The 19,551-nt window shown below is 41.9% G+C and overlaps 1 protein-coding gene across 11 annotated transcripts in view; it reads right to left on the bottom strand.

Moving 5' to 3' along the window:
- FAM110B (family with sequence similarity 110 member B) overlaps window positions 1-19,551 on the bottom strand; it is a 109,493-nt gene that overhangs the window by 19,557 nt on the left and 70,385 nt on the right. The window contains exons 1-3 of one of the 11 annotated variants that reach the window (XM_080581185.1): window positions 3,512-4,258; window positions 2,767-2,923; window positions 888-1,130 (exon numbers count right to left, since the gene is read on the bottom strand). The exons of the other annotated variants lie outside the window; for them this stretch is intronic. The gene's annotated coding sequence lies outside the window, so the exon portion shown is untranslated. Of the gene's footprint in view, window positions 1-887; window positions 1,131-2,766; window positions 2,924-3,511; window positions 4,259-19,551 lie in introns of those variants that run through there. 11 annotated transcript variants of the gene reach the window in all.

The raw sequence follows: 19,551 nt of genomic DNA, 5'->3' as shown, positions 1-19,551 counted from the left end.
GAAAAATCTTGAGAAAACTCGGCACACAACCTAGACCTCAGCAGAAAACATGAATGAGGATTGTTCAGCATATTTGGCAGGACAGCTAAAGGCACCAAATTCCCCTTTCTCAGTTTATCCTACCCTTTTTTTTTTTTTTTTAAAGTAAGTAAGAATGTAAATTTTATTCAGTTCTAATTACCCAGGTAGATTTAATTCTAATGTCTTTAGAAAACCTCATCCCTTCTGTCTGCACTACACCAGATCCTTCTCAGAAACGTTTGGTTCCCGTACCTATCTGTGTAGCCCAGCCACAGCTCAGACCAACCCAGGAAGGCCACCAAATAATCATTTATCTTCTCAGTGAGGCAGAAGGAAGGCCATGAAGATGTTCTGCACCTTCTGAGGAATTAGTAGTACGATATGCAGCCAGCCTTGGCTCAGAAGAACTCACGTACTTGTGACTAAAGCACTACCAATGACAGGCCTCCAATAACGCAACAGAGCTTATTACTGTTGGCAACCAACGTCACTGATTCTTTGGTTCCTTTTAATGCTTGCTTGGATTTCGCCCTGGGCCCAAAGGTCCAGGATTCCATTTCCTTACCAGATGTATGATTCAAATAAAAGTACAGCTAGGCGTGCTGCCATACAGTTTTTACGTTGGACACACAATACAATGTGAAAACATTTGCTAGCATGTACAAATGCTAGCAGTGCTGCTTTCTGGGGATGCCCAGATCTGCTCCATGCAGACCGGGTGCAGCAGGCACCTGCCTCAACATTGAGTGCAACGGTATGCACTGCCAGTTTTGAAAAGTTACCACTCCACTTATTGCTCATTTCAACTCTTAGATTTTTTCCCTTTAATCAATCTAACAAGACCAGTGATAGCAAATTCATATCACTTCAACGGGAAAGACTGGCCTCCAGAATTCTTCCTTTTAGAAACAGCAAGTGGTCCAACAGCACTCCTCTTAAAAATCAGTAATAATTATGCTGATATAGTGCCAAAGACATGGTAGCTGAGATCTGTGCAAAGAAATGATTGATCATGAGCTCCTAGTAGATGGGTGCATGGGATGTAGTTTAACTCTGGCCTCAAGGCAAATCATTAAAGCAAGTATCTTCATCTTTCCAATTCTCTTGTTCTAAAGAGTGGGAAAAAAAAAAAGAAAGATAGATAGATTTTAAGATATGTCAGATCTAAAACAGCACAAGGAAAGTGATGTCAGACTTCTAAAAAAAATCACAGAAATCCATGAAACTGAACAGTGTACACAAGCCAGTTTACCTCCTGAGCTTTAGCTGAAAGATTTAGCATCATTTATAAGGGCAGAAGACATATATAACACCTAGACAGGAAGCACCAAGATAAACAACTGGACTGGAATCAGACTATAAGAAATGATAATTTCTTCAATATATGTCTCATCAACAATTCATACAGGTTTGAACTATCATCTTCTTCTCCGAACTGGTGTTTATCTATTGCTTTGTTCTCTAAAAAAATCCCACAGCCTCATTCAAATTTCTCTCCAAAAATCATTTTTGAATGCCTATAAAAACACTCCATAATGGCCAGGCAGCTGGCATACTGCAATTGCTTGTTATCCTAATTTTAACAGTCTCTCTCATCTGCTGGAAAATCAAGGTCAAGTGAAAAACATTAACAACCACTATAAGGAGATCTGGGGATCTTAAAATTATGTTTGTAGCTAAATACATTCTGAATGTTGCTACTATTTTCTTCTTTTTCTTTATTTTTTTTTTTTTTACTCATTTGACAAGCAAAAGGATATACGAACCGTTAAGGAAGGAATAATGCTCCTTTTTGAGCCTGACTAACTTGAGGAAATCCATACCCAGGCTGGATGCTGGCAGGACCGAAGTTCTCCTTCCACTTGTAGGCCTGGGACATTCTAGTAACATGCTACATTTAGAAGACTTATTAAATAATATATATCTTTGTAACGGGGTTGAGATATTTAGGACTAAGAATCGTTGAAATGCAGAGGTAATTAAAAGAAAATAAAGATCTCCTTTTCTTTCTGGCTAGCTTCCCTACTTCTTTCTGTGGGTCAGCATTACCCCTAAAGGTACCTGGATCCTCCTGAGGTCAAAGATGTACACTTTCAATTAGTGGAGCCAGAAAATTTCACTTTGTGAAGCGACTAAGCGGTCCCTTTAGTCATCTGCCTGTTAGTTTAGCATCCTTACAATGGAAACACTATACTACGTGCAAAAACACTGAGAAGCCCAGATTGTTTCAAAATCTGAAAGGAATGGCCAACTTGTCTGCCATGCAAGCAAGATCCCAGAGAGGATTTTTAAAGAAGAGAGCCTAATACCTGGATTCTTTGAGACACATTGGAAGAATGAAGAGACATCCAGCCCTGGATACTCTGAGCAGAGGGACATAGTTCGTAACCAGTTCTCAAAGACACTGCCAAGGATGTGTCTTCCTCAGAAGCTCTTAACTAAAGAGCATGGTGAGCCCCATGCCTGCAGTAAGCATACAAGGCATCATGGACAGGATTCAAGGAATTCCCGTTTTTACTTGCTGGAAACCAGAATGCTTGGTTGCTGAGCCAGAGCCTGGCTTTTCCTTAGATATTCACAACCTGAGAATTACCAAAACCTATCTTACAGAAAACAATGAAAAAAAAAAAAAAAGGACTGTTTCCTCTTGTTGAAGAAAAATGAAGAAAAAAACAGAAGAAAGTTGTTATAAAACAAATTTTGAGTATTTTCTTGGGAAACACCATGTCACTGTTTGTAGCCTACCTTCTTTACACAAAACTAAAATATTTACATCGAAATATGCTTTCCATAGTTGTTCTACTCTTTGCCTTCTTCCATGTTTAGTGTCTTGACCCTGAACAGCAAAACCACAGAACTGCCACAACAGTACAAACCACATGTGCAACTTTATTTGAACAACCTGGATGGCAAAAAAAAACTGAATCAGAACACTAATGAGTGACACGTGCAGACACAGAGAGAGGGGAACACCGTGTGCCCAAGTTGACCAAGGTGGAAATGAACAGAGAAGGAACCCAAAGCTGCTGCCCATGCTCCACGGAGGAGCACCCCATGCTTTTACTACAGTAGGTGGTTGGAAAGTGCTGGCACAAGTTAGGTGAGAGATAACAGCTTACAACATGTCTCCCATGATTGAAAACAAAAGCTGGAAATTGTGTGTTAAACACCTCTCAACCATCTTTCTATGTCAAAATATTTTTCTCACTGATTTTTTTTTTTTTGTGCAAAAATATCATAATGGGGAAAAACAGACCAAAAAACCAAACAACCAAACAAAAAACAACAATAACAAAACAACGACAGGACAGTTACAGAATCACAAAAATTAAATGGAAAATTTTAACAGAAGGAACTTCAAGTCATCAGTGATCTTTGCCTGCATGACTCAAGGGAAAATTTGGCTGGCTTTGGCAACACCAGCAAAGATGCCCTAAAATATTTGATGGTTTATATGAAATATTTGCATCTGGGTGTGCCACATTCTTACCTCACTCAAGAGGTGTGCTGGCATTTTCCATGATCGAATCCCACATTCCTCTACTTGCATTGTTAGAAAAAAGTCTTGCAAAAATTGCAAAAAGAATGATTAACAAACAGTTGCAGGTATTTTTTCGTTCTGAGTTATCACCGAACAGATGTTCTAGCACAACTAACAGTACTCAGTTTTGCTTAATCTACTACAAAAGAAAATCAATTGTTGAAATGAATAAATGTAGCTCAAACAGCATGGTTGGAGCACATCTGAAGTATATTACCTTCCCCAACAGTTACCACATATAATAGATATAAAAACATTTCTATAAATGTATATATTTTTGTATAATTTTTGCAAAATGTGAACTCAAGTACTGAAAAGTTGGACTTGTGTTTTTCAAAGAAATGGTTAATTAAGCCTAAATTCAGAGACTCTCTGTGTCCTTTCAAGAGGTACTTAACATCTGCAAGTTGAAGTGTGATTGCAGAGAAGAAGGAGCTTGGTGTCTCTGAAAAAAATCAAACGTAGCAGTTCAAACTAGAGCGTATAAAGTTAAAGGCTACCGCTAGAAAAATGAGACCCCATGCCCCTTTGCTACACGAAGAAAGGCACCAGGCACGATGTAACGAACACATTCCTCCTGATCCCTGGTCCATCATCCTTGGCAGCAGATCATACACATCTGTTACTAACACCTCTTGGTGAAGAGGTGGAGATGAAAATAGGACTCAGCTACATTTGTGCTCTAGTACCAAAAGGGGATTCTTGCTTCCTCTCTGGAAAAAAAAAAAAAAGAAAAAAAAAGGACTTTGATTTTAATGCAGTTACCTAATTAAATTTCACTGTGCATTTTTTCTGATGTCTAGCTGTTTTATGTTCAGCCCAAAATCAAAAGAGCACGCTTCCTTTTCATTAAAGGCAACCAAACCAAAAATTAAGACAAGGTTTTATCATATGTAAAAATATCCCCTGCTCTACTTCAGTTGTTTCCTCAGTTCAGCCGGGGAAAAGAGATCATGCACGTAACTCCTAACTAGGTCACAAGTGCCACCTTTCTAATGCTTTATTCATGTGCCTTGTAAAGGGGTGCACATGATGCCAAGTTCCAAAAGGAGCATCACACTCATGCTACGAGCCACAGGAACCGATCAATACTGTGTTGGTATTACCGTGTTTTAGAGACTGAGAGACGCATCCAGTATCTGCAGTCAGCAAGAAATAACAGCATAAAGTCAGGCTGTCAATTTCTTGACATACTGTTTGTTTTAACCTACGGTCAATAGTTCCTTGATGAGTCTCGGGATTATTCCAGAGGAATTCTCAAGAATACCTATTAGAAGAAAATGTATTGTCCGCGGTCTGAAATTCTTCATATAGAATTCATACACACATTAGACAACAATAATGGTCTGCACACCAAAAAAATTACAACTTACTGCTTCACATGATGCACACTAAAAACAATAATACTTTTAGAATTATATGCACAGAATAATTGCATAGGAATTTCCAGATGGAAGACGATGGATATCTTACAAGATCAAATTTGAATTCATCAGGTGCCCTAGCTCTCAGGTCATTAACCTGCATGTTTACCATATGCCTGATCCTCAGGGTTCCTTAGGAATCGATACCTTCTTTCAGATCAGTACTCATCACAGGTGATTCATTAAGATTTAAAAAAATCTTTTTTTTTTTTCTCTCTCTCTCCTGGTTTGAAAGTTTTGGCTATCCCCAAATCCACACCATGCTCAGCACTGCTGAAAAAGAGAAGGGCCTTGCAGAGGTTAAAAGCAGACTCTGGGCACAGAGCCAGTCTCCAACTGTGCTTTGCCCTGCTAAACTGTGTTTGGATTTGCTGCAAGAGCATACGATATCTACATAAAAGCTCTTGAAATACCAGAGGCAATCTAATCTGAACAAAATCTGGAAGCAGCAGACACCGTTAAAGTGCCATTTTTCCACTTCAGTCATTAAGGGCATAAGATTTACACCCAAACCCTGGATCTGCAGTAGCATCCACCTGTCTTTCTGTTGGATGTTTGCTTTGGCTGATGCAGCGTTTTTAATTTCATACAAGCCAGCATGTGTTAAGTTCTTCAAGAAAAGAAACCAGGATCAAGGCTTGCTGAATGAGGACAGTTGTAAGAATGGACACTATGAGAGGAAAAAAAAAAAAAAGAGCTCAGAAATAATAGCATGTGGTGCCACAGCATAATGTGTACGACAGTCTGACAAGTTTCCAGGTCTTCTCATACTGCTTGCTTTTTTGGAGATGCTGTACAAAAAGGTAGAAAAAGGGAAAAGATTAAGACCAGTTGAGATGAAACAGGGAGCCGGTCTCTGGATTACATCTCGGGCGCTGCAGAGAAAAAGGAGAGCTTGTCCCTTAGGCACGCTGCTTGGAACGATGCCGTCTGCCCGGCGCCAGAGCGATACCGACCCAGCGGGGTGAGTTATGGGGTTGGAGCACATGCCATGGGAGGCTGAGAGCACTGTTTGTTCTGCCCTGGAAAGAGAGGGCTAAAAGGAGACCTAAATGTGGTCTGCAAGTACCTAACGAGATGGGATGCAGAGCCTTCCCCTAGGTGCATGGGAAATTGTAGCTCTATACAAGGAAAAAAAAAATCTCTTCATTGTGAGGGAGGTCAAACACTGGAACAGGAACCCACAGAGGCTGTGGGATCTTTGGAGATCCTCAAAACTGTCCTGGACGTGGCCTTGAGCAACCTGATCCAACGGGACCTCGTTTGGCAGCAGGTACCTTCTGGAAGCACTTTCCAACCTACACAGTTACTCTCATCTCATCTCGCTGCCCCTGTTCCAGTGGTAACAAAAGCAGTGACTCTTTGCCTCATCCTATCCTCAACAATAAGTGACCCAAATGTGGGAGACATGGTAATAAATATCACCCTGTAGATGTTAAAATTCATCACCACAGATAGCCGTTTCATTCTTATGCTCCTCTTTTCCACTCTTGAAAAAAATAAGACATTTGCTTCTCCGTATGCAAGGGGCATTTCCTTCGTACTTCTGCTTTTTGCATCTCTCAGTGATTCAGTTGTCAGCCGCACACAAAACAGGATAACTTGAGGAAATAAAGAAAGCAGGAGGAGACGGAACAAGGCCCACCTATACAAGAATGCATGATCTCTCTTTTTTACTAGTGGGCACCTATAACATTCAGCAAGGCAGTCAGTTAACGGGGAGTGCTGTGCAGGACTTCTTTGCATTCAGCATTTCGGAACAAGTTCGGGAAAGGGCTGAGAAGGACAGGAAGCTGCTGATGTTGGTGTTAAGCTTTCAGTGGAGGCTGAAAGAAGAGCTAATGTCCTTTGCCATTCTGTGCTAGCCTTTGCTGGCATGCTGTAATATTCAAGGTACTACAAGAAATCCAGATATATTGTACTGGTGATAGAGCTATGCAGGGACATAGAAGGATATATAGGATATGCTGGGACAAAACTACGCGTTGAGTACAAAATCCTGCTATTTAGAAACTGTCTAATCAGAGAGATTTTCTGATGCCGCCAAACAAGTGCCAGGGAGGGAAATCACTGAGGATCCCATGCGAAGTTCTGCGGTACGTATCACATCTACTGCATTAACTGATTTGATGGCAATGATGCACAGCACAATGATGGTGTTTCTGCCCACAGTGCAGTTAGGAACATACAAATATTTGTAGCAATACAACTCTGAGGCAGTATTCCTAGCAGGCTTTGAGCAACAGAGATCACCAAACTCATTTTTTCTATTTAGTGGAAATAAATAATAGCATTATTAAAAACTGACAGAGAACAAACAAACAAAAGCAACAAAGCTAACCCACACAGAAACTGACTAATTAAATAAATTCCATTTTTCACAGCACAAATGCCTGGAATCTCAAGACTGTGAAACATGCAACTCCTCCCCCATTCCATTTTCCTAACTCAGCTCTTTTTCTTCAGCATCCCAACCAAAAGCCAACTACCATTTTAAAAACATCCATCTGAAGAGATAAATACAGGTTAATAATGAAGCTACTGAAATTGAAGTGCAATCCTTTTTACTTGTTGCTCCTGCTAAACACCGCAGGGAAGAGGCTGCCCTTAAAGAAGCGGGTTTTTCTCGGCAGCTGCATATCTGAAAGATGTTCAGTGCCGGATCCCAGAGTCTGGTCTCGGAGTTATCTTCCCTGCTAATTACTGACGTATATGAAGCAAACTTTGCGATGATAACATTAATGTGCTCATTAACAAGCCTCCAAATAGCTTTATGCTGTGGATGCTGTCCAGACTGTACGTAAGCCATGCTATATCAAACACTGCTTAAGGTAAGTGAGGTTTCCATACAGCATCTCTGCACTACCAAAAATCTCTTCTTCAGTCCATTTTCTCATCAACTTGTCTATTGTGGAACTACCCAACATGATTATTACAACAGTATACTAGTAATCCACTAGAAAGGCATATTTTTAGGGTGGATCTGTTCTACTTCAGTATTTCCTAGGACAGAATAATTGTATGCGGCTCACATCACTGTATCTTTGTTTTCAGATTCCAAGCGGCATTACCAAGTCTTTTGATAAGGAAGTTATTATTTACGTTTGCACAACGAGAGCTGATGCTAAGCATTAATAACATATATGCAATGTTTATTAATTTTGTACTGACAACTTATTTGCACTTAGAAGCTACACCTCAGTTACAACGACAGCACAGCTGCCCTCTATTAGTGGTCACAGTAGACGATCCCTCACCAAATCTTACAGTGAAGACAAAGCACCCCATATGCAAAATTCTTCACTTCTGAATCGCTGTTTTAGAAGTTATAGTAGAGCACCTGCAATGTATTAATGGCAAACTGCTAAACCTGACTGCTGAGGTCTCCCCCAGCAACCTGCACACCTGGTGTGGCCAAAAACCGTGGCAATGAGTGGCCAGGCGCAGCGGGTACCCTCCCAGCAGCTTCTGCTCTCCAGGATGGGGCATCGAGGCAGGTGATGCTCGGGTACAGCTCACCTGTTAGACGAGAGCAGCTTCAGGTAGGATCGCCCCAGGACAGGGCTGTGTACCACAGCTCTCTGTGCAGCTGAGCACTGGCTTTGCAAACATGCTCACCCTGTGCCGAAAGCTGGATCGGCTGTGAGAGCAGAGGGAGGCAGCCAGAGCGAAGGGCGCTGCTCACGCTGCAGGTCGGCTCCTGTCCCCGCTCCTGACAATGGCAGATCTCTTGGTCACGTCACTGTTCTGGGAAGAGGGTATCATCGGGTGAAATTATAACGCCGTTTTAACGCTACCATTATTATTAGCATTGTCTTCAGACAATAAAATGTTCCGCCGTAGCCGTTGAGGGATGACAGCAGTGAATACACACTGAGTCACCCCACGTTAATTTAAATAGCACAACTGTGTGAACACATGTTCTTCAGTTAAATCCACACACACAAGTAAAAATAATCAGATCTCCAAGGAAGAACTCACTTTTGACACAGTGCAGCACCAATCCTTGTCACTGTACTTCTACTCCCTGAACAAACATGAGGCAGAGGGCTTAGTATGGCTACTACTATTTTCCAATCTGGTAGTAGACAGGTACACAAAATCACCCCTAGGGAGTTATGTCATTAAAGATGTATGTGCCTAAACCTGGATTTATTTGGTGATCTACACAGCAGAAGCAGAAGAGGTGCCACCACGATGCTGACACAGTGAAGTTTTGGGTTCCCCTCCTCCCCCTTCAAATCAGGGCCGCATCTTTCAAAGAAAAAAAAAAAAAGGAAGAAAAAATCACACCGATGTTTTCTCACCCTAGGTAGTAACGTACCCGAGCTAGTGCATCGCATTCACAGCAGGACATATCCAGAAGGTTTCCAGATGGGGCACAGAGGGATGTCTGCTGCTCAGACGTTTACCCTTATCACAGGACTTGCTGTCGTGCCAACTCACCACATCGTGTTGATACCAATGCATATTTAAAAAAAAGCAAAGCCAACAACTGCTCTGTGTCTAGACTTGTCCATGTTTGTGCCCCATAACTAAACAGCCACCAGGAACAGAAACTGGACAAAGCACACCATAAATGAAAATACAGAAGAGTTAAAGTGAGCACACTTTTCTTCATATTAACGCCTGTCAAACTACCCTCAAAGTCATCCTCACCCCAAAGCTGCAAGGCTGCCTCGAGTGGCATAAAAACTTCCTAAAACAAAACCTCCAAAATCTAATGCTCCCAACACAAAACTGCATTTACTCAAACCAGGTGCTGTTACTATAAAACAACTTTGTTATCACACATGATCCCAATACTGGGCACCTGAACGACTGCCTGCCTGATATAGGATGACTGCAGTACCACAGGGATTCAAAGCACATGAATGGAGGCCAACAGAGCATTCATACCCCGACACCCGAGTTATCTCCACTAGATTCTGCTGTAAGGAGCTCTGGTACACACACCTTCAGCCCCTGCTCTTGCCTGGCTTCCTGGGGGATCTTCTCTTCCTCTCCGGTAATTCTCCATACGCAAGAGCTGGGGAAACACATCCCCTGGCTCAGGATTTTAAGTTCATGTTACACAATGTAAGTGAGTAACACAGCATTAAAAAGTGTTCGTATCAAGTGTAGATGGGGCTGCATAAAAAAAGAAAATGCCAATAAAAAAGCCCTGTGTTTTTCCACAGAGGGTATCTGAAGGGGGCCAAATCTCAGAGGCAAATCCCTCCCTCCCTCCAAACAAGTGTCTATGGGAAAGAAAAGGGATTTTCTTGCCTAATAGCGAGGCATGGTTTCTTAAATACCCAAAACGTAGGCAATACCTACTGCAATTGCCTACACAGAATAACATTAGACAGACATCCAGTACACCTTAAGCCCCGCGTACGGCAGTGCAGGAGCCAGACACATGCTGGCAGATACCCTGGGACTCAAGCGAGGGCCCACATGGGGAGGAGGATCGCGGAGAGAAAGTTGTAGGTCCTTGCTTCAAGGTCTCTCCTGCCCTTAGGTTTATCATTCTTAAGCTCGTTTCCTTCCCCAAGGGAGGCCGTTCAAGCCCTGGCTGCAAGTCACAGGCAGGCAGGCTGGCTGTCAGCTTGGATGTGGCATCGCGGTCCTTTCAGATTAGACAACTGAGCCAGAAAGTGCTCCTCTAACACGGAACAAAACCAGTGTAAATTACAAAGGGAAGCAGTACGGGAATGGAGCCTGATCATAATATCATATTCCAGAGCCAAACTTTCTAATTGGTCCCGTGTCACTACCAGAAATTGCAGGGTACACAGCTTCTGAGAAAGCTAGTTATAACAGCCCTTCACATTTTTGCATCAAAACCAATTAAATGACGCAGCACTGCACACTGACTAATAGCTAACTTGTAGTATTACTCACAGCTGCTTATATGTAATCAGGATGTGTATTTCTGATCATGCTTCATGACTGTTACCATTTTCATTTTAATGCTCCCAAGCAGATGAATACTTCAAATGACTATGCAAAAACGGTGTCAAACCTCAAAATTTCAGGTCAGTCAATCAATGAAGTCTCTCCTACTTCACCTGAGACTTTTTAAACAAGGAAAGAATAGCAATGCAGAGAAGCAGTCTTCCAGAAAAGTTAACTTTCAATGACTTTTACAGTTTATCCTCTGTAGCTGATGGAAAGGCTTGTGCTCTAACTCTGTGAAAAAAGTTATTAGGTACGATATGTTTCATGGTAAACATTTACATCCTTTTCTCCAGTGCCAATAACTCATGCTGATGTTTTAAATTGGACTCTGCAGACATGAGTCTTGTATTTCTGGCTTGTGTCATGTGCCACCCCCCAGACACCAACATAAGCTTTAAGATTTATTCAGAAAAAAAAAAAAAACAAACACAAGAACAATGAAGTTTTGCTGAAAAAAAGCTTCTAAGACAAAAAAAACAAAAGCCTGAGGCATTAAAATACATTAAAAATATATTTTTCATTTCACAAATTCAAACCTTGAATGATTTTTACTAGCCCCCAGAACATTAAAGCCTTGTAAAGTCGGACTGACTTCAGAAAATGAACCAGTCCCAGCTATAGCCTATGAAGTAGTGTTATAATACAAACTTCAGAAGTGTCAAAATCCAGTGAATTATGAAACTCACCGCTTCCTCCATTTTTCTTTTAGCTGGAATCACTGCTGTGGAAAGCAGTTATCACAAGAACTACCTGCCCTTGTGCTGTAAGGATTGATTTAGTTATTTACAGCTGTAAAGATTGATTTAGTTATTTACAGCTGTAACTATGATATTAGAAGCGAAAACCATTCATTAAATCATTGATTTTGTGAAACTTTCTTAAAAGCTGGAATATCAGTACGAGCAGGTCTAGACTCAAATACGTAGATAAAAGCAGAAGGGACAAAAATGAACCAGGAATGAATAGGTATATCAAAAAAGTCAGGTTTATAAATTTCATATTTTGAAATATATGCAAGGCAAAAAAGATAGAACGAGAGATCTGACAATAAAACATATTCAGACAGTAATGATATGAAACTTGCAGATTCTCTTTACTTCTTTTATGCAACTGTTTTCTTTTTGTATTCCTTCTTTCTGGTTTCTCTTAGATTTCTGTTTTTGCTAGAGGATTTCAGCAAAAACACAGTATTCTGGTTTGGGTAAATCTGTTCATTTTCTTCTCTGTAGATCAAAATGAAAACTAAAAAGTATGAATTTCTACTTATTTTCCACAGGGCATGAAGGTCAACAGCTATATGTTATTTCAGAAGAAATTCGAGTATGTAAGTATGCTTTACCCAAAGAAATATGTGCATTTCATATATAGAAGCAAATTAACGGGGGGGTGGGGAAGCAACTTCTAAATAAATCTGCACGTGCTTTGTTTTCACATTGAAGGGCCAAATTTGCACCTGCACTGAAGGATAAACATGTAACAGCCTATGAGTGAAAAGTTCTTGATTTTTTTTTTTCAGTAACATCTTACTAGTTCTTATCAAATAGCATTTTTTGCACTTGGATTGATTTATCTTTTTCATTCATCATCGGGAACTATAGTAGAAAATCAATAACAGATGCCAAACATTGCCATTAACTTCAGTATTGTATGAAAAAAAAACAATTTAAAACTTGGAAGGAGATCATAGGAAACAACCTTTTTATTTTTACATTACTTATATATATATATACACACACACACACTTATAAATGTGTTTATGATACTTATGTATTTTACACTGAACACCAGAAAAGTCACTGCTTTCCTCCCCAGCATACCTGCTATCTTCTGCAGAAGATATCCTAAGTAAAACATCGTTGTTTATGATGCAGAATACTGTACAGAGAGTAAACACAATTCACCTGATGGCAGGGGAAGATAAGAATATATGAGAAATGTCTGAAATACTGCCAGAGACTGAGAACAAAGCCAGGTCGTTAAAGAATGCAGTTACTTAGCTTCTCAGTTAAGATACCAAAGACTAAAACTAACAGAGGATTGACATCTCCACCGACTGCTAGGATTTGGAGAGAGTAGAACAAAGAATGCCTAAAATTAGAGGAAACTGAATTTTACCATCAAATTTTGTGAAACTTTTATGTGTTTCCTCTGGGATGTCAATTTTCCCCCTCCAACCACCTTTTCTTCTCTTTCAGGGCCATTTCCAGATGGTCTCCAGCAGAAGGCAGAAGCACAGTGAGCTATAGCAGGAAACCAAATTTACTAAATCCACTGCAAGACTGGATGCCTACGGAAAAGAAATCTCCTATTCCCAAACAAACAGATCGGATACATCAGTATGTTTTGCCATCTCTAATACAAAAATGTGTGTCAGCAAAACACAGTATAAATTCTTGTAAGCCCCTGCGAGAATGCTGCTGTTTTCCTCTGAACTGTTCAACCAGCACAACCACCAAGGAACTTCTGATAATCAAGGAAGGATACATAAACAAATACCCACCCCAAATCCTCACTTCTGTTGGGTCAACATACCAGAACAACCAAAACATTTTTTTTTATTGGTTAGATGGACCTTATAAAAAATATTTCCTTCACCACCGGTGGGCCTTCACCACCGATCCTTGGTTTGTCCCTTGTTCAACAGAAAATTAAAACATCCCTTTTGTGGGATACCAGTGACATCATCAGGGCAGAAAGAGAGGAAATTGGCAGCAATTCATGGCCTGGAAGTAAAGCAAAACAAACAACCCTGCCTATAGGTCAAATCTGCTTCTTATCAGCAAAAGTAAAACAAGGCATGCTTCTACAAGCTGCATCTTACTATGCCTTACGAAAACCTGCCTGGCTCTTTTTGCTCTGTATTTTTCTGTTAGCAGGCACCACGATCAGCATGCGCGGGGGCTGTTGCCAAGTGCTCCTAAAACTTGCCCTCCTACACCTTGCACGTGTCTGCCCGTGCTCACCATGCATAAAAAAGCAGCGGCAAACTGTGGTAACCGCGGCGCGGAGGAAGCGCTTAGCACCGCCGACCCTGTGCTGAATCGATTTAATGCAGACTGCCAAGGTGCTCTCCAGCAGCAGTGCGCAACAGCAAAGCACACATGGTAAATTAAAAGGAGCTCCTTCTAAAAAACAAACAAAAATAGAAATATTTTGCCTTCAGGCAACTTCTTGTTTTGCCTCCCACCTAGAAAAGCTTTATTTTTTTATTTTTTTTTTTGGCAACCCATTGCTATCATCCACATACATAAATCTACTGATTTCACGCCTGATCTAGAAGTGAGCAAATGGAACTGCTGAAACACACTCCTGTGTATGAACAAAACACAAGCTACTGTGCTTTGCGCAGGCTTCTAAAGTACAATGTTTTCTACGTTTCTTTCTCTTGCCTTCTCCATTTCCCTCCATTTTGTTCTATGTTCCTGACTGACAAATTTTAGTTAGATTCAGGTGATGGAGACCTGCTCCTGAATGAAGGCATTTCTCGCTCTGCAGCTGCGGGGATGCTGGGTCAGCCGTGGTGAGCACAGCGCTGCAAATTTAGGTCACTCCCGTCAGTGTCATCCCAGCCAATGGTGACTGCACTTTTTTTTTTTTTTTTTGAACACTTGGCTGTTTTCCTGCCAACCTGCCTATCAAATGAGACTGTCTAAAGAACAAAATCAACACGGAAGATGTTTACAGCTGAAGATTTTGGGAAAGGGCTGAGAAGACCAGGAAGAATTAGCTTTCCCAAAGTCCGCTGCTGCTGTTGGAGGTAGAGGGCTGCACTCACCAGAGGCCGAGCAAACATTGAAACTGCAGGAAAATGCATCCTTCAACTAGGATGCTGCTTGTATGACTGGGACGTGGAGAGACAGACCGACGGCAGGTGGAAACCATCACTGTGTGAGGAAGAGACAAGCTGTTCTACTGGAGGTCACTTGAGGCCCCACTGGCACCGCAGCCTGAAATCCATCCAATATTATTGATCTCTTCCAAGGGACAAAGCACCTGCAACTAACTGCATATTGGAGGTATCAACACAAGAGTTTGCTGCAAAGCCAACCAATATCAGCAGGGATCCTCCAACACTTTCAGCGGTGCCAACACCAGACCTTCAGATCCACTACCCCCCCCACACTCCCCTCAACTGTGCATCTTTATACAGACACTGTCTGTAAAACTCCCCACACATCACATATTTCAGACCCTTGCTAGTATTATTCTCAAGGTTTTTCTGGCACTAACCTTTCTGAAGTCTCTCTGTTGCATGCAATAATTTGGGGGGGGGGGGCGCATTATCTTTTGAAAAGTTAAACTACAGTTAGATGTGCTTTTCATTTTATGTTTTTACCTCTTTATATTATTTTGAATTTTAAGCATTTATCCAGACTTGTATTTTCGGTTCTTCCTTATTTGAATCTGTGTAGTGCAGCAATTGAATCCTCTTCGTATCATCGGTTTAGTTTAGAAGAGACAAAACTAAAATCTTTCAGACTGGTGAAGAAGGACTAAACTCTAGAAGAGATACAAAAATGAAATCCTGCTTTATCACACTACTACCACACTATCAGATCACTTGTTGAAGCAATTTTGACTTCAAGTCCTAAAATACCAGCACAAATGAAATATAACCTCTTGTGCAGAACACAAACTAACAAAAAAAAAAACCCTCAGACTGACTTCTTTACTAAAGCAATAGGAAACAGCAAACTGGGGAGAAACAACAAGAGAAAACATCAGTAACAGATGCATGGATCAGAGCTTATATTGACTACATTTAAGAAAAATAAACACCAGCCTACTGGGAATTCTCAATAACATTGCTGCTTTGAAATATAAGAAGCAGTAGAAAATAATTCTTCAGAAAGAATCATAGTTAACTTTCACACCTGAAGAATTAGTTGTGTTTTTTTTTGTTTGTTTGTTTGTTTTTTCTAGTTTAAGACCAAGCGTGCCTCTACACACAATATGCAGAAACCTGGGGAAGAAAACAAAAAAACAATTTGTGCTGAAGACTTGAGCTTGAAAATAAGGGCTGTTTCTGATGATTTTTTCCACAGTAAACAATCATACAAGACAAAGGTGATGTAGACACCATATGGTATGTTAATTCTAGCTCTGACAACAGCTCTATTTTCTGTCTATTCCTTTGCCAGACTGAGAGAAAACATGCAACTTGTGTCACTGACATCAACAGCAAAACTCATGGGACTGAAGCCTTCTGCCCGGCCTCATCAAGCATAACGAATATTATCACGTAGGTGAATAAAAGCATGGGACACCGAGAACAAAATTTCTGAATGAGCATTGCTGCAAGATGTCTCTCCTGATTAGGAGCATCGCTGGTGGATAAGGTACCACAGAACTTACTCTCACATGGTGAGGGAAGTAAGGATAAACCAGACACAAATATACTCAGGCACAAAGAGGATGCACATTGCCTTTACAGAACGATGTATGACAAAAAATTATCCAAATAACACGCTTTGAAAAGGAGCCTGGGACATTTTTATAAAAATCCAACCACTCCAGACAGCACTGGTGCTCAAAATAATCAAACCTCCAGCACCCCACAAGACAATACCCTAAGGCCCTAGGTAAGGGCACTGCAGCTCTGTGGGAAGGGACGGCCCCACCACCGCAGCGACCATGCTGAGCTGTCCCCGCAGAGCACAGCGAGAGCTGGTGCCTCTGTTAAACACCTGGAGTTACATGGGACACAAAAGTTGGAGCTCACCCACAGAATCACAGAATTGAAGGGGTTGGAAGGGACCTCGAAAGATCATCGGGTCCAACCCCCCTGCCAAAGCAGGTTCCTTAGAGCAGGCTGCCCAGGTAGGCGTCCAGACGGGCCTTGAATATCTCCAGAGAAGGAGACTGCACAACCTCCCTGGGCAGCCTGTCCCAGTGCTCCGTCACCAAACCCCCAAACCCACTGTGTTTGGGGGTAGAACTAGGTGAGCAAAAATAAACCACAGAGATATTTGGAGCATTTTTACATTTTCTTGGTGCCACACACGCATCTTCTAGGACACACCTAGAAGCTGATGCTGTTGCTTCTCTGCAATAGGAACTTTGTGCTCCAGCAACAGCCTTTGATGCAACTTGACTCTTCCTTCCAAAGGGCTTGCATGGTACCATCATTAAGTGGTCTGGCTATGTAACAACAACTAGAAGAGCGAAAACCAGCATCGGCTTGCTGGAAAAAAGGAAGGACTTCTGAGAGGAAGGTAGGGAGGGGGCAGTTTGTTCAGTCAGTGCGATGCTTCATATATACCACAGTGCCTTTCACGGGGAAAAAATACATACGAACAAGTGCAATTGAAGAGCAGAAAATTGAGCCAGGTGACGGGATAGGGAGATGCCAGGGCAGAGCTGCCCCTGCCCGCACTTCCCAGCCTGGCCCAGAAACAGCTGGAGTCAGAAGGGCTGCAGGAGGCCGCATCTTGGCTTGGGGTCTGGAAAGAACAAAACCAGCCTCTGCTTTCGTGTGCTGCACCACAGCACGGGCAGCACTTCTGTCAGAGGCAGGCTTTGGCGTTTTTTTTTTTTACACCTTTATATCAGAATACATTTTAAGTCAGTTAAAAAAAGACAGTTTTTTAGCTCTAGATAATGACAAAATGCCAGCATTGCTGTTACTGAGTTGTAAGAACCACAGCATGTGGAAATTTGATTTTTTTTCTTGCTAAATAAAGTAATTCAGATTTTAAATATTCATTTACTTTTGCAGGGGGGAGGTAGTGGTGGGTGGCAGGAGGGATCAGCTGAAGCATAGCTGGAATAACTCGGCAGCATGCGTCACAAACGCAGTCCCCCCACCACGAAATCCTGTGCAACCGCAGGCAGGACAAGGAAGGGAAGCATCATTTGTAACCTGGCTCAATCCCGGATGCATTTTACTGGGTGAAACTTGCTTTTTTCCTGTAGGTTTGGTCAAAGTGATGAATTCAGTTGTGCACATATACAGTGATATGTAAGACAAAAGCAAGTGTCATCTTCTACCGTGAGTGAATAAACATTGCCAAAAAACTATGAGAGATCTGGTGGAAAGGGACATAACTGCCCAGCACCCTGCATGTGCCTGGCCAGTCCCACACCAGCTTCAGCAAGAATCATAAAATGGCTCGGGTTGGAAGGGACCTTAAAGATCATGTAACTCCAACCCTGACCTCAAGAGGGCAGAGCAGAGGGGCACAATCACCTCCCTCACCCTGCTGGCCATTCCTCTGGTGATGCAGCCCAGGATGCAGTTGGCCTTCTGGGCTGCAAGCACGCACTGCTGGCTCATGTCAAGCTTTTCATCCACCAGATCCCCCAAGTCCTTCTCTGCAGGGCTGCTTCTCAGCGAGTTCTTCTCCCAGTCTGTGCTCATGTCTGGGATTGCCCCATCCCAAGTGCAGCACCTTGCACTAGACTTGTTAAACCTCATGCAGTTCATATGGGCCCACTTCTCCACCCTGTCCAGGTCCCTCTGGATGGCATCCCTTCCTTCTTTGGCATCAACCGCACCACTCAGCTTGGTGTCATCTGCAAACTTGCTGAGGGTACACTCAATTCCATCGTCTATGTCATTGATGATGGTATTGAAAAGCACCGGTCCCAAGACTGACCCCTGAGGGACACTGCTTGTCACCAGCCCCCACCTGGACATAGAACCATTGACCACTATTCTCTGGGTGTGGCCATCAAGCTAATTCCTTTTCCACCCTTCAAATTCACGTCATCCCAATTTAGAGATTAGGATGGCGTGTGGGATCATGTCAAAGGCCTTACAGAAGTCCCGGTACATGACATTGGTCAGTCTTCCCTTGTTGACTGATGCAGTCGCTCCATCACAGAAGGCCACCAGATTGGTCAGGCACAATTTGCCCTTGGTGAAGCCATCCTGGCTGTCTTGGATCACCTCTTTGTCTTGCTTGTGCCTTAACATTGCCTCTAGTAGGATCCGTTCCATGACCCTGCCAGGCACAGAGGTGAGGCTCACTGGTCTGTAGCTCCTCGGGTCCTCCTTTCTACCCTTTTTAAAAATGGGAGTGATGCTTCCCTTTTTCCAGTCAGTGGGTACTTGCCCTGACTGCCATGACTTTTGAAATATGATGGAGAGTGGAAAGAAGAAACCAAGACTCACCGCAGCCTCACAGGGTGTTATGGGAATAGGTTCAAGCAGTTTAGCCACTGTATAGGAAATTACCCAATGGCAAGAAGTCTAACAGGTCATTTTTTGTGGTGAGATAGTGGAAATGATAAATATAGTAAGAAATAGTGACAGACACCTCACTGAAACATGTATTTGTCCTCCTAATGTATATTAGCATTTCGTCCTCTCTACCATTCACAATTCTAATTCTCAACTAACATAATAAAGTAAAAAAAGATTAAGTATATTGCCAGCTACATAGTATGTCAATTGGACATCTGAATCACCAGTTGTTTTTTTTTTTTTTAACCAAATACACAGAAATAATAGTAAAACTCAGCCCCAATATAAGCACAGCTGATATAAGTCAATATCATTGGAAAGAATCTGTAATCACATGCTAATAAGATGATGCAAAATTTGTTAATATCCAGCACTTGGAAAATGCTATACAGTCATTGGCAACCAAAATACATAACCATTTTCACAGAAGTCCC

The sequence above is a fragment of the Anser brachyrhynchus genome, assembly GCF_964034855.1.
Source record: "Anser brachyrhynchus genome assembly, chromosome: 2".
NCBI classification, from domain to species: domain Eukaryota; kingdom Metazoa; phylum Chordata; class Aves; order Anseriformes; family Anatidae; genus Anser; species Anser brachyrhynchus.
The sequence above is the reverse complement of the archived record's forward strand: the minus strand, read 5'-3'. Positions and strand labels throughout refer to the sequence as shown.